This window comes from Pan troglodytes, chromosome 1 (genome assembly GCF_028858775.2).
Source record: "Pan troglodytes isolate AG18354 chromosome 1, NHGRI_mPanTro3-v2.0_pri, whole genome shotgun sequence".
Lineage (NCBI taxonomy): Eukaryota > Metazoa > Chordata > Mammalia > Primates > Hominidae > Pan > Pan troglodytes.
The window spans coordinates 78,847,501-78,862,630 of record NC_072398.2 but is presented as its reverse complement, the minus strand read 5'-3'; positions in this window follow the sequence as shown (position 1 = coordinate 78,862,630).

The following is a 15,130-nucleotide window of genomic DNA, read 5'->3' as shown; positions in this document are numbered from 1 at the left end:
CAGAGTTTTGGTTCTGTCCACTCCTTTCCTTTCTTATCCTCCCCTTTTTTTATTGGTTGATTGTGCCGTCCCCCCAACTCCCCACACCCACCACCCAAAATGTTGAAGGCCTCATCTCTGGTACCTCACAATATGACCCTGTTGGAAATAGGGTCACTGCAGCTGTAATTAGCTAAGTTAACATGAGATCATACTGGAGTAAGGTGAGCCCTAAATCCGATATGACTGGTGTCCTTAAAAGACAAGGAAAATGTAGACATAGACACATACAGAGAGAAGTCAGCCATGTGAAGACAGAGACAGACACTGGAGTTATGCTGCCACACACCAAGGAACACCTGGGGCTACCAGAAGCTGGAAGAGGCAACGAGGTTTCCTCTACTAGAGGCTTTGGAGGGACCATGGCCCTGCCAACATCTTGTTTTCAGCCTTCTAGGCTCCAGAACTGTGAAACAATATATTTCTGTTGTTTTAATCCCAGTTTGTGGTAGTTTGTTTTAGCAGCACTAGAAAACTTACAGGCCTCTCCTCCCTCCCCCTCATTCCTTCCTCTTCCTTCTCCACTCCTTCCCTCCCTTGATTTTCCTTCTCTTTCCTTCTAGTCCTTCTTTTCTCTTTCCTTCTCTATTCTCTAGATAACCATAACATCTACTCCCATGACTTCCATTACCATAGATATCCCAATAGCTCTCAAATCTCCTAAACTCCAAAGCCAAATTTATTATTTTCCATTTATCTTCTTCATCTGAGCGTCCTGCCAGCATTTGAAATACAACACACCCAAAACAGAACTCAAACGTGCTTTTCCATCTATGTGCTCTGGCAGATTGTGTTTTCCTATGATGACTGCCACAATATATGGCTCATCCTTTTTGCAGTTTACCTTTGTAACTCCTCCCACTGAGAGCTAGGAGTATGTGTCCACTCCATGGACCTGGGTGGACCTTTGTGACTATCCTCACCAGTAAAGTAGCTGGAATCACAAATGAATAATTTATGTAATTTCCAAGCTTAGGTCATAAAATTTCTGTTCACTTCCACCTGGTTCTCTTGGCACACTTGCTATTGGAATCCAGCCACCATGCTATGAGAAAGCCTAGACCAACAAGGAGAAGCCACGTGTAGGTGCAATGGTCATCAGTTCTAGGTAAAGCCCCAGTTGAAAGCCAATATGAACATCCAGGCATATGCGTGAGGAAGCCTGGAGATGACTCCAGCTTCAGCCGCCATGTGACTGCAACACATGAGAGATTCCAAGCAAAACAGATATAGCTAAGTGTGTCCGGAATTGGTGGGTTCTTCGTCTCGCTGACTTCAAGAATGAAGCTGTGGACCCTTGTGGTGAGTGTTATGGTTCTTAAAGATGGTGTGTCCAGAGTTTCTTCTTACTGGTGGGTTTGTGGTCTCGCTGACTTCAAGAGTGAAGCTGCAGACCTTCACAGAGAGTGTTACAGCTCTTAAAGGCAGCGTGTCTGGAGTTGTTTATTCCTTCAGGTGGGTTTGGTGTCTCATTGGCCTCAGGAGTGAGGCTGCAGACCTTCGTGGTGAGTGTTACAGCTCATAAAGGCGACGTGGACCCAAAGAGTGAGGAGCAGCAAGATTTATTGCAAAGAGCGGAAGAACAAAGCTTCCACAACGTGGAAGGGGACCGGAGCAGGTTGCTGCTGCTGGCTTGGGCAGCCTGCTTTTATTCCCTTATCTGACCCCACCCACATCCTGCTGATTGGTCCGTTTTGACAGGGTGCTGATTGGTGCATTTACAATCCCTGAGCTAGACACAAAGTGCTGATTGGTGCATTTACAATCCTCCAGCTAGATATAAAAGTTCTCCAAGTCCCCACCAGATTAGCTACATACAGAGTGATGATTGGTGCATCCACAAACCCCGAGCTAAACACTGAGTGCTGACTGGTGCATATACAATACTCTAGCTAGACATAAAAGTTCTCCAAGTCCCCACTCAGGAGCCCAGCTGGCTTCACCTAGTGGATCCCACGCAGGGGCCCCAGGCGGAGCTGCCTGCCAGTCCCGTGCTGCGCACCCGCACCTCTCAGCCCTTGGGCAGGATGGGACCTGGTGCCATGGAGCAGGGGGCAGAGCCCGTAGGGGAGGCTTGGGCATGCGGAGACCAACGGGGAGGAGGGGCTGGAGGGGAAACTCAAGGGGGATCTCCGGCATAGTGGGCTGCAGGTCCCGACCCCTGCTCTGCGGGGAGGTGGCTGAGGCCGAGTGAGAATATGAGCATGGCATGGGCCAGCTGGCAGTGCTTGGGGATCTGGCACACCCTCTGCAGCTGCTGGCCTGGGTGCTAAGTCCCTCTCTGCAGGGGGCTGGTGGGCTGGCTGGCTGCTCCAAGTGCAGGGCCACAGGGCCCACGCCCACCCGGAACTTGCACTGGCCCACAAGCGCCACCTGCAGCCTCAGTTCACGGCCGCGCCTCTCCCTCCACACCTCCCTGCAAGCAGAGGGAGCCATCTCCGGCCACCTCGGCCAGCCCAGAGAGGGGCTCCCACAGTGCAGCAGCAGGCTGAAGGGCTCCTCAAGCATGGCCAGAGTGGATGCCGAGGCCGAGGAGGCACCAAGAGCGATCGAGGGCTGCTAGCACGTTGTCACCTCTCATAAGCACAATCAACTTTCAAACCATAAGAGATGATAATAAAATGATTGTTTTATTTTAAGCCGCTAAGTTTTGGGGTAAATCATTATGCAGCAATAAATAACTGGAGCTGTCTTCTATTTTGGTTAATGAAAGATTTACCAAGTCACATATGTTTGTATTCTTAGTCATCTGTGACTCTTCCTTCTTACTCCACAAATTCAGTCAATTCTCAAATTCCTACCAATTCTATCTCATAATTTTATGTTGAATATATCCCCTTTCTTATATTCTCTGTTTCCCTGCCTTTTGGAAACCATTAAGATATGCATATAAAAGAGGATTTAAACTGACTGTCCAGGGTTTACTCTCTTCCTGCTCGAATCCATCCTCAAGCTTATGTGGAGTGATCTTTTAAAAATACACATCTGAACTGTGCCCCTTCCCTGCCTGCCACCTTCTGTGTTAACGATGTATGAAAAGATACTCTTCATATGAAGTCCTCTGTAGTCTAGTTCCCCAAACTACTTTTCCAGCCTTGTCACCTGGCTTATACCCCATGCCCCCTCCTCATTTTGTCCCAGGTAAGTACCTTCCAGGCTCCTCTACCTTTGCCCACGTTCTTTCTTCTTCATAAAATGCATTTATCCACATTTGCTGTCCAATAAACTCTTACATATTCATCAAGATGTAGATTACATATCACTGCTTTGAAGAACTTTCTCAGATTATTTCCTTGCTTCCCAGAAGTTACCTTTTTTTCTCTCCTATAATAAAACCTTGCAATACTTCTCTCATTTTATTAGAATTATTTCTGTCTAGGCATCTTTCCCATTAGACTGAGAAATTTATAGCACTAGGACCACTGAATCTGGATCCAGTGCTCAATATTGGTGATTTTAAAAACAATGTACTATAGTCACCATCATCCATCCATTATCTATCCACCCATTCTTTGTTCTATCCTTCTATATATTCAGCTATTTATTTATTTATTTATTTATTTCCCTATCAAATATTACCTACCAGTGGTACTTTACTCCGAGGAAAGAGTGAGAATATCATCTTTCTTATTTTGGTTTAGAGAGTCTGAAAACTAAAGCCTTGCCTTTGCCTAGACAGTGCATAGGAAATTTTGTGAACAACATTTTTTTTTTTTTGAGACAGAGTCTCGCTCTTTTGCCCAGGCTGGAGTGCAGTGGTGCTATCTCAAATCACTGCAAGCTCTGCCTCCTGGGTTCACGCCATTCTCTTGCCTCAGCCTCCCGAGTAGCTGGGACTACAGGTGCCTGCCACCACGCCTGGCTAAGTTTTTGTATTTTTAGTAGAGATGGGTTTCACCGTGTTAGCCAGGATAGTCTCGATCTCCTGACCTCGTGATTCACCTGCCTCGGCCTCCCATAGTGCTGGGATTACAGGCGTGAGCCACCGCGCCTGGCCGTGAACAACTTTAATAACAAAAATAAAACGTTTATGAAGCTAAACACTGCAAGAGCCACATTATGTATATCATTACATTTAACTCTGACAAGAATACTGGAAAGTAGATTTTATTGTTATGTAAATTGATACTCAGAGATTAAATATAATAACTTGCCCAAGTTTACACTTAGTAAACAGCATTGCTAGATTTGAATCTGAATCTGTTTGATTCTAAAGTTCATTTTCTTTCCACAGTAGGTCATACTTTATTTCTCTGTTTAGTGTTAGTGATCATCTCCTTAGTAACTACTGCATTGTCACTATTTCCAGATCATCCAGATGTTTGTCTACTGGAAATCTAAGTGGGGCACTATTAGTCCTGACAGCCCTTCCACCTAGCTTCCCAAAGTTTAGTTCCCCAGCTGCCTAGTGAGCAGTGTCTTATTTCTCTGTCACTCAGTTATTTTGAGCAATTCAGAAATTGAGTTTTCATGATGCTGCATAGACTGAAGTTGAATTAGTCAAAGATGGATTTGGGAAATTCTAATTAGAGACAGTTTTGTGTTCAAATAAGGCATGCAGGGGAAAGTCATAGCTGAGTAAGTAAGGGTTGTGGGTGTGGCTGTGGCATCTGTGTATGGGTCTTTGTGTCTGTGTGGGTGTGAGAATGCAAGCACATGTGGTGTCTGCAGAATGAGGCATCTGTAGCTTCAGTGGTTTTGCTGCAACTGGGCGTTTTTATTGTCTGCCTGTCCATGTGTTCTTAGGTGCACATGTGGCTTCTCTGTGGGTGTGCCATCATGTCTGGGTATGGGTTTCTCTGTGTGCATGTGGGAGTGCTGGAGGAAGAGCTAACGTCTAAATAGCTTTTCCAGACTTCCATCCAGGACCCAAGATTCTAAGCAAAAATGATGCCAGAAGCATAAGTGAAATTTGCTGCTGATACCTTAAATGGGAGGCATGAAAGAGCCAGAAAATGAAATGAAGAATCCATTATATACCCGTTTCCTCTTCTCTTCTTAGTCTTAAAAAATCTTCTCCCCATTTCTACCTCATCTCTTACCTGTCCAGGTCAATTATTTTTCACTCAGCCTGTGTGTCATCAAACTAAATGATTATTTCAGTGTTTCTGTCTCTAAACACATCTGTGTCTCTGCCATTGACAAGGAGGGAGAGCTGTGAGACCTGGAGAAGACTGGCAGGAAGTGTCCAGCCAGAGGGCACAGGAAGCCAATGCTTCTCCCGCCATATTGAATCATCAGGTTGACTACATGCCAGATGTGTTCTAACACAGTCCCACCCCTCCTAAATGCTCAAGTGATAGGCTAACACTGTGAGAGAGGGGATAAAAGGTAAAATAGTAGCTGGAATTATTATAGAACATGAAACAAGTCAATCAGCTGTGTGAATTGTGAAACATAAATTCGATTTGTGCTGTATCAAAGTAATATTTGCAAAATAAGGGGAAAATCTATGAAAGCGTCTAGTAGAGAGCTCCAACTAATACCCATATCAGACTTTGCCCCTCTCCAAACATTTTAACTAGTATCTGCTTTGACTAGTGACCCTGATACATACAAATGAATATCTTTATTTTTACATTTCCACGACTTTGGGGTAACAAGAAGTGTAGATTTGAGACAAAATGAGAGGGGGGAGATTAATTCAACATGCCTGAGAGATATTAATAGATTTTTGTTCTTCTGTTGAATGGCAGCAATGCAATGGGGACAGCAGTGAGATGTTTCCTCTTACATTGGAAATGGCGGAAATAAAGTTCGCCATCTGTGGGAGTAAGTCTGGAGACTGTAAATATGTGGCTGAAGTGTTTTGGAACATACAAAACTCCAGTAAGGGTCACCTGGGTGTAATTTCAAGCAGGCAGTTCCAGAATGTGATTTTAATTTAGTAATTGGAACCCAATTGTATTGTACTTTACATGGAGAAAAAGTTGAGGACACAGAAGACAGTCAGTCTGGATAAACAGAAGAGGGAACTACAATTGAGCAGCCTGGAGACTGGGAAGTAGGGCACACAAAGACTCCACTCACTTCAGGGTATTGTGGGGCAGTGATCCTCCACCCACAGCACCACCTGTAGCATAAATATGAAATTTTACTTAAGATCATACGTATTTCCATTTGTTTTTATTCTCTGCTTGCCAAATAGCATTTTTTTCTTTTCTGTTCTTTTTTTTTTTTTTTTTTGAGACGGAGTGTCGCTCTGTCACCCCAGCTGGAGTGCAGTGGCGCGATCTTGGCAAGCTCCGCCTCCCGGGTTCACGCCATTCTCCTGCCTCAGGCTCCAAGTAGCTGGGACTACAGGCACCCGCCACCACGCCCGGCTAATTTTTCGTATTTTTAGTAGAGACAGGGTTTCATCGTGTTGGCCAGGATGGTCTTGATCTTTTTTTTTTTTTTTTTTTTTTTTGAGGCGGAGTCTCGCTCTGTCACCCAGGCTGGAGTGCAGTGGCGCAATCTGGGCTCACTGCAGGCTCCGCCTCCCGGGTTCACGCCATTCTCCTGCCTCATCCTCCCGAGTAGCTGGGACTACAGGCGCCCGCCACCATGCCCGGCTAATTTTTTGTATTTTTAGTAGAGAGGGGGTTTCACTGTGTTAGCTTGGATGGTCTCCATCTCCTGATCTCGTGATCCGCCCTCCTCGGCCTTCCAAAGTGCTAGGATTACAGGCGTGAGCCACCGCGCCCGGCTGCCAAATAGCATTTTTTTAAAAAGGTCTCACTCTGTCACCTGGGCTGGAGTACAGCAGCATGATCATAGCTCACTGCAGCCTCAAATGCCCGGGTCAGGCAATCCTTCCACCTCAGCCTCCCGAATACCTAGGACTATAGGTGTATGCCACCATACCTGGCTTATTCATTTTAAAAATATTTTGTAGAGACAGGATTTTGCTATGTTGCCTAGGCTGGTCAAAAACTCCAGGCCTCAAGCAATCCTCTCTCTTTGGCCTCCCAATGTGCTGAGATTATAGGCATGAGCCACTGCACCCGGCCAGTCAGTAGCATTTTTATTATGAACTGTTCTGCTAATGAGAAGGTGGTACCCTGAATGAGGAAACATCATTATTCAATACCCTGGAAGGAGTATCTCTCAAGATGCGTGGGAGGAGAAGCAGTCTAATTGGATTGTTAAACTTCAGTCTCCTGTGAGTTTGAGACAGGCTTCTCAGGACAGATGACAATGGAGATACATTGACAAGGTAAAGGCCAAATTTAGAATTGTATCACCTGTGAGGCCTGTTGGTGGACAGGAAGCTGGATCTCTTTTGGAAAGCACTTTTCTATGAACCACATTGAATGCTTAATAGTGCTGGGACATTATTTAGAAATAATGCATATAGAATGAGATTTTTGTCCCTAACACTAAAAAGGACTCAAGCTTGGCTGACTTCTGGCTATTTCTTTCCCCACTCTGCAACTATAGTCCTGATTTGCTTGAATAATTTTTGGTATTTTGTGATGGAGGGTTGAGAAAAAAGTGGTGGGTGGGGGGCAATGGGGAGGTGGTGTGGGGGGAACAAGAGGTACAAGATAAAAACTGGATGAGTTTTATAGGGATGTTTAAGGAGATTAGCTGTAATCTGTGAGAAATATGGATTGGGTTGAAAAATAAGTAATTATTCTTAAAGGAATATGTGTCAACTTCATGGAATTTTTGAAAACACAAGTAAAATACTTGTTATTCTGAAATTATTGTGGTTGGATGAAATGCATTCTTTTAAATTCAGCACCTGTATGGATCAAGACTACATGGAACATAGCTCTAGGAAGGTTCTGTATATGTTTTATTGCTTATTATTCTAAATTATTTGCCCTAGACATTTTAAAATTGATATTTTGCTTGTCTAGCTCAGAGAAGCTTCAGTCATTAACTATTAACCCAATTAACTATTAACCCAATTAACCCATTAACTATTTCCTCTTGGTTAGGATATCACATGTCAAATCAGACTGTTCTCCAGAGCCCCAGAGAATATACCCAGCTATTAATGGGTCATTTCTTGTGGATGTTCCTTCAGCATTTCAGACTCACGTGTTCTTAGCATTGTACTTTCCAACCCTTTCTCTCCTTTAGTGTTCCCAATCTCAGTGAATGGTACTATTTTATGCTCAGGTTTCTAAATCAAAACCATGGTGACTTCTTAACACTTCCTTCTCTGATATCGACCTCCCAATTTGCCTAAATATTTCTAAAATCTGCCCACTTATCTCTATCCCACTGCCATGACCTTGGATCAGACCACCATTACCTCTCACTTGGTAACTGATACAGCTTCGTAACTGGCTTCCCTATCTCCAGATCTTCCCTGACCCATACCTCCAGATGAAAATCATGCCTCTATTTGGTTGCATTTATTTTCTTTTTTTTTTGTTTTGAGACAGAGTCTTGCTCTGTCGCCTAGGCTGGAGTGCAGTGGCGTGATCTCAGCTCACTGCAAGCTCTGCCTCCCGGGTTCATGCCATTCTCCTGCCTCAGCCTCCCAAAGACCTGGGACTACAGGCGCCCCCCACTACGCCTGGGGAATTTTGTGTATTTTTAGTAGAGACTGGGTTTCACCCAGTCTAGTGCTAGTAAGGATGGTCTGGATCTCCTGACCTCGTGATCCACCCATCTCGGCCTCCCAAAGTGCTGGGATTACAGGCGTGAACCACCGCACCCGGCCTTGGTTGCATTTCTATTTGGATTATGCCTTTCTTATATAGTTCTCATTTAACATTTATTTTGAAGTTTCTTATTTGCTTTGTGTGTATGTGTTTTATATTGATCATAGTCTTAAGGTTTTCTGAGACTTACATTTTAATATTTATTCTATTTAATTTTCGTCACTTTTTTTTTTTTTAAAGCTATCAATCAATGCTTCTTACTACCCGCCATCCCCCTCTTCGACCAGAAACCTTCCCCAGGGAATTCTTGTTTAATTGGCTGGACTAGTTACATTGCTATCTCACAGGGCTCCCTTTTATGTCTTCCTGCGTTGGATACACAGTTGGTTGGATCCCATGTCTTCCTCTTTCTTGGTTTATTCCAGTAAGTGACGATCTAGGAAAGGGTGAATGTGAGATCCAATTTTGGAGTCTTTTCCTTTCTTAAAATATATTTATTCTGCTCCTCATACTGATACATAATTTGGCTAGCTATGAGATTCTATATTTAAAAATTTGATCCTTGAACTTGAAGAGCTTGTTCTCTAGTACTATATAGTTTTACTGACAAGATGTCTGTATTTCTCTCTGGAGACTTTTATGATCTGCTTTTTATTTTTTATGTTTTAAATTTTTAGAATGATTTTCCTAAGTTTCGGTCTTTGTTCATTTATATTACTTTGCATTTTATAGAACCATCCATTTTGTATTTGTTCTTTGGTATGGGCAAAGTGTATTGTTTTATTGGTCTGATTATTTTTCTGCTTCTTCTATTCTCTCTTCCCAAATCTATTATTTGTTGGATGTTGGATCTTCTGAATTGATCTTTTAAATCTCTTATTTTTCCATGTTTTCCATTTCTCTTTCTTTTTATTCCAATTTCCAGGAAACAAACTAGATGATATCTTCCTGTCCTTCTATTGAAATGTTGGTAATTTGGTTTTTCACTCAGTCTGATGCTCTCTCGCATCATATGTCAATGAAACCAAAGGCCCTGCTACAACCTTGGACTTCGTTCCAAACTTCTCCTGATCTACATTTTCTATTTGACCCCTGCTCTCTTGGCTTTCTCTTCAATTTGCAGTCCTTTTTATCACCTTTGTTTTTGTCACAGGAAATTCCTGAAAATTTTGTAAGCTACTATAAGACGACTCTTTAGCTCCAACAGGGACTTAGAACCCTATGTATTTTTATAAGCACTGCTACTATCATACACATTTGTTGTCAGCAGAAATAATCCTCTGTAAAGTTACTGCTATTGATCTTTGTGTTAAAGTGGCTCCTTTTACAAAATGAAGAAACTTTTAGTAAATCAAATCAGGTTTCCTAATTTTTCTATTGCTATGGGAACAGATTTTCTTAAGTAATGTTTGGAGAAATAAGTGGGTACCTCTATTATGTGAAGTAAAAAGAGTAAGAGAAAATACTGGAAATTTTCATGGCCACTTTCTTTCTGACCCTGGGTTAATAATATGTAGCTTACAGAGTACACAGTTTTTCACTCTGTACTAAGCTCTAACAGAGCAGAGATCCTGTCTCTGAGCATGACGTTGGGTAATTCATTTCCATTCAAGGCTGTGTCAGAATAATTATAATGAAATTGACTATATTAGCTTCATTGAGAGAAAAAGTCCACATCTTGTGATGTAGACACATTGTATAGATGAGAAAAAAGACTCAGAGAAGTCTTTGCCGGAAGTTGCACATCTAGTAAATGTCATTGCCTTGCACACTCCTGTCTCTCTACCTCTCATAATCTTTATGCTCCCTGAAATAATCTCCCTTCCTTTTGCCATTTGAAGGCCCTAGCAGTAGGGCATAGTGATTAAAAGTCTGAGCTCTAAAGTCAGACAACCATGGATTCGAACTTTTGCCCCATTACTTAGCGACTTTGATCCAGTTAGTGACCCAATCCATCACTGTGACCTTGCAAAGTGATTGTAACCATCTAGATCCATTCTCCACTCTTTCCACCTTGCTCTCTGTCCCAGTAGTCTGAACTCTGTGCATTTTATCCACATGCTCCCTTGATCTGGGGCTTCTGGTTGATTTTAGCTAATAGGAAGGCTCAGCAGGAAATTAGAGCATGGGAAGAGAATGAGAATGGAGATGCTTATTCCTCCACTCTTCCCTTCCATTTTTTATAGGCTGCCTGCATCCGTCTACAAAGAGGGATCCTGCCAGGTGCCCTCCCAACTTAGCTCTCTTTCTGGCTTCCGGTAATTATTCCTTTCCTTCTTCCAGGTTTGGGGATGACAATGGCCTCAACAAAATAAGAAGGAATAATGAAGCACCCTTTTATAAGCATTGCTACTATCATATATTTGTTGTCAGCCGGCCATAGAATGAGCAGTGCTTATAAAAATGTACTGCACTATTCCTTATGATTTAGTTACACCCTGCCTACATTTTGGTAAATAGTCATTTTAATAAACTTCCCTCTAATTAACCTACTTTTAGGAAGCCATCTATTTCCTTTTGGAACCCCACAAACATATCATTATAAGTCTCAATTTTCTTTTCTATAAAGTGGGCATAAGAATATTATTTACCTCATAGATTTGTTGTGAAGATTAAATGGGATAATGGACCTAAAGCATTAGGCATAGCACGTAGAAAGCACTCGATAAGTTTCAGCTGTTACTGTTAATAGTTGCAACATCAGTTTTCTCCCATTCTGTAGGTTGCCTGTTCATTCTGATGGTAGTTTCTTTTGCTGTGCAGAAGCTCTTTAGTTTAATTAGATCCCATTTGTCAATTTTGGCTTTTGTTGCCATTGCTTTTTGTGTTTTAGTCATGAAGTCCTTGCCCATGACAATCTACTCACCTGATAAAGATCTAATATCCAGAATCTAGAAAGAACTTAAACAAATTTACAAGAAAAAATCAAACAACCCAATCAAAAAGTGGGCAAAAGATATGAACAGACACTTCTCAAAAGAAGACATTTATGCAGCCAACATACACATGAAAAAATGCTCATCATCACTGTTAATCAGAGAAATGCAAATCAAAACCACAATGAGATACCATCCCACATCAGTTAGAATGGCGATCATTAAAAAGTCAGGAAACAACAGGTGCTGGAGAGGATGTGGAGAAGTAGAAACACTTTTACACTGTTGGTGGAACTGTAAACTAGCTCAACCATTGTGGAAGACAGTGTGGCGATTCCTCAAGGAACTAGAAATACCATTTGACCCAGCCATCACATTACAGGGTATATACCCAAAGGATTATAAATCATGCTGCTGTAAAGACACATGCACACGTATGTTTACTGTGACACTGTTTACAATAGCAAAGGCTTGGAACCAACCCAAATGTCCATCAGTGATAGACTGGATAAAGAAAATGTGGCACATATACACCATGGAATACTATGCAGCCATAAAAAAGGACGAGTTCATGTCTTTTGTAGGGACATGGATGAAGCTGGAAACCATCATTCTGAGCAAACTATCACAAGGACAGAAAACCAAGCACCAAATGTTATCACTCATAGGTGGGAACTGAAGAATGAGAACACTTGGACACAGGATGGGGAACATCACACACGGGGGCCAGTTGTGGGGTGGCGGGGATGGGGGAGGGATAGCATTAGTAGATATACCTAATGTAAGTAACGAGTTAATGGGTGTAGCACACCAACATGGCACATGTATACATATGTAACAAACCTGCACATTGTGCACACATACCCTAGAACTTAAAGTATAACAAAAAATTAATAAATAAATAGTTGCAACATCATTCATCTTAAGATAAGGTCAGAATTAATCTACTATTGATTCTGATTACTTCAGAATTCTGTTTTTCCAACATTTATGCACTTTGATTTTTCCTGAATTAGCCTGTGGTAAGAAATGTTTATTTCTCAATTTTTTTGTCTTTTTCATGTCTTGACCTTTTAACTAATCAATACTTTTCTTGAAAGATGACTAGTAGGTAATAATAGAGGAGCATTTATTAATAGGCAGGCTGAGAGAGATTATGGATTAAATAGATATTGAGTTCCTATTGCTAATGTAACAGTCACACACACACACACACACACACACACACACACACACACACACACTGATAGCTTCATCCATCCATGGAGATAAGAACAGAAAATATATTTACAATAGAATAAATCCAAACTTGTTTAGAAGTGTGAAGTTCTGGCAGAAGTTAGTAAGATGAACTAGTTGACTTCAGCTTTCCTAATCTAATTCTATGATTGATTTTGATAGAAAAAGAAAGTAACAGACAGGATACCCAGGAGCAGGCTCAAAGTCACCAGTACCTAACACCGTGAAGTTTTAGTCTGTGTTGATGTAACTTCAGAGCACAGTTTTGTACACGGAAGAGTTTAAAACATCTCGGGAACAGATGTAAAGGAACTCTTTTCATTTTTAGCAAGAAATGTGGTTACTGTTGGCCACCACAGTCAGAACCAGAGGACACCATGCTGGCTAACGGAAACCAGATGGTCTGGTAAAGAAAGCCATGGATAAATATGAATTATTTTCAGCTGAATGACCTTCAATTATCTCCCTTAACGTTTAGACCTGGTTCTCTGCCATAATCTTTCTTTGAGTACTTAGAGAAGAGACCAACAAAGGGGCACCATTATAGAGTGATTTATGGAGGACATGGACAAGGGTCATCTATGGAATGTGAGAGAAAACAGGAAGGGGAGGAGAAAAGAGGGAGAGGGTGCATGCAAGAGAGATTGAGAATAAACTCAAGATAAAAAATAAAAACATAGGAAATATAGTTATGTGGGTAGAGTCCTGGCTAGGAACCAGGAATACTGGGTGCCAGTCCTTCTTTTGGTATTAACTCATTGCAACAGGCTGAACCAATTCAAAATACATTTAGTGTGAATCCAGTCTCTTAGCTTCATTATGCCAAGATTCTCCCGCCATCAAACAATGGGGCTAGTTTTTGTAGATTTTCTAATTTCCAGGAATCCTATACGATTTGATAGTAAGATGATCTGTGTTTCTTCACCTCAGCTCTTTAATCCCAGTGTTGATAACTTTATCTCATATGTCATCCTAAGCCCATAGTGAAACGTCTTGAAGATGCTGAGACTGAATAGTCATTTTTGTCTCCCCATCCCTTTTCCTGGAAATTCTTCTTGACCACCTTTCCATTTATTAAACTACTGTTTTTCAGCTTAATGACTTTATTTTGATAACTACTGCATGCCCTTAGGAAAAGTCAGTGGTGGTGGTGCCAGCAGGAACTATTTATAGTAAGCAAACTGTTTATGAAAAATGTAATCTTTAAGAGAAGACTTGCTTGTAGACTTACTTCATCTCTTTCATTGCATTTTGCTCAATTTTTCTCAACAGTTTCAACACCCACAAGAACATCTCTCTCTAGCTGTCTTACCGAACTCAGACTACTCATTGAGAAAGTGAAATTCATCTCATTTCTTTTTTCCTGTCTCCTTGATTCTCCTTTACTTAAAAGCAATTTCTCTTTTTCTGATCCATTCATCTTAAAGGATCCACAAGTCTTCTAGAAATCCAGATTTGGTAGAATCTCTTCTTCTTCCTTATTAAGTTTACTGATTCTACTACAATATCTGTTTAAAAATCTGGGAAGATTTAATTTAGAATTTGACTGAGGCCTCAGGCTAAGAGGAGCTCTGAAAAAATGAATAGTAGAGACAGATCCCAGCCATTTTCTCCTTCTCAACAAACATTTTTTCCATTAGTTCTCTCCTCTCTCTTCTAAATTATAATTTTCCCTCTGGTTTCTTTCTCCTAAACACACACACACACACACAAACACACACACACATGCTTTTATTTCTTCTATCTGAAAAAAAAGACTATGTGAGTTTACTTGGACTGCCAAAGCAAAATGTCACAGACTGGATGGCTTAAACAACAAAAATTTATTACTTACAGTTCTGGAGGCTAGAAGTCCTAGATCAAAGAGTTGACAGGTTGTTTCCCCTGAGGTCTGTCTCCTTGGCTTGTAGATGGCTGTCTTCTTACTGTGTTTTAGTCTTTCCTCTCTGTGTGTACATCTCTGTATGCCCTAATCTCCTCTTCTAATAAGGACACCAGTCAGATTGGATTAGGCCCACCCTAAGAACCTCATTTTAACTTAATTTCCCCTTTAAAGGCCATATCTCTAAATACAGTCATATTCCTAGGTACTAGGTTGCCATATGTACCTCCTGTGAATTTTGAGGGAAGACAATTCAGTCCATAATACAAAGCAACAACAACAAAAAAATCTAAAATTCACTTTTTACTCGACTTTTCTCTCCTACTGCCATGTAATTTCCTGCTCCCCTTTACAAAAACAACTTCTCAAAAGAGTTGTATATGCTTGCTGTCTCTAGTATTTTCCCTCTCATTCTGTCATAATTTCACTCCATTCAGCTTTTTACTTTCACGACTCCATGAAAACTACTCCAGTGGCCAAAGTCACTGATG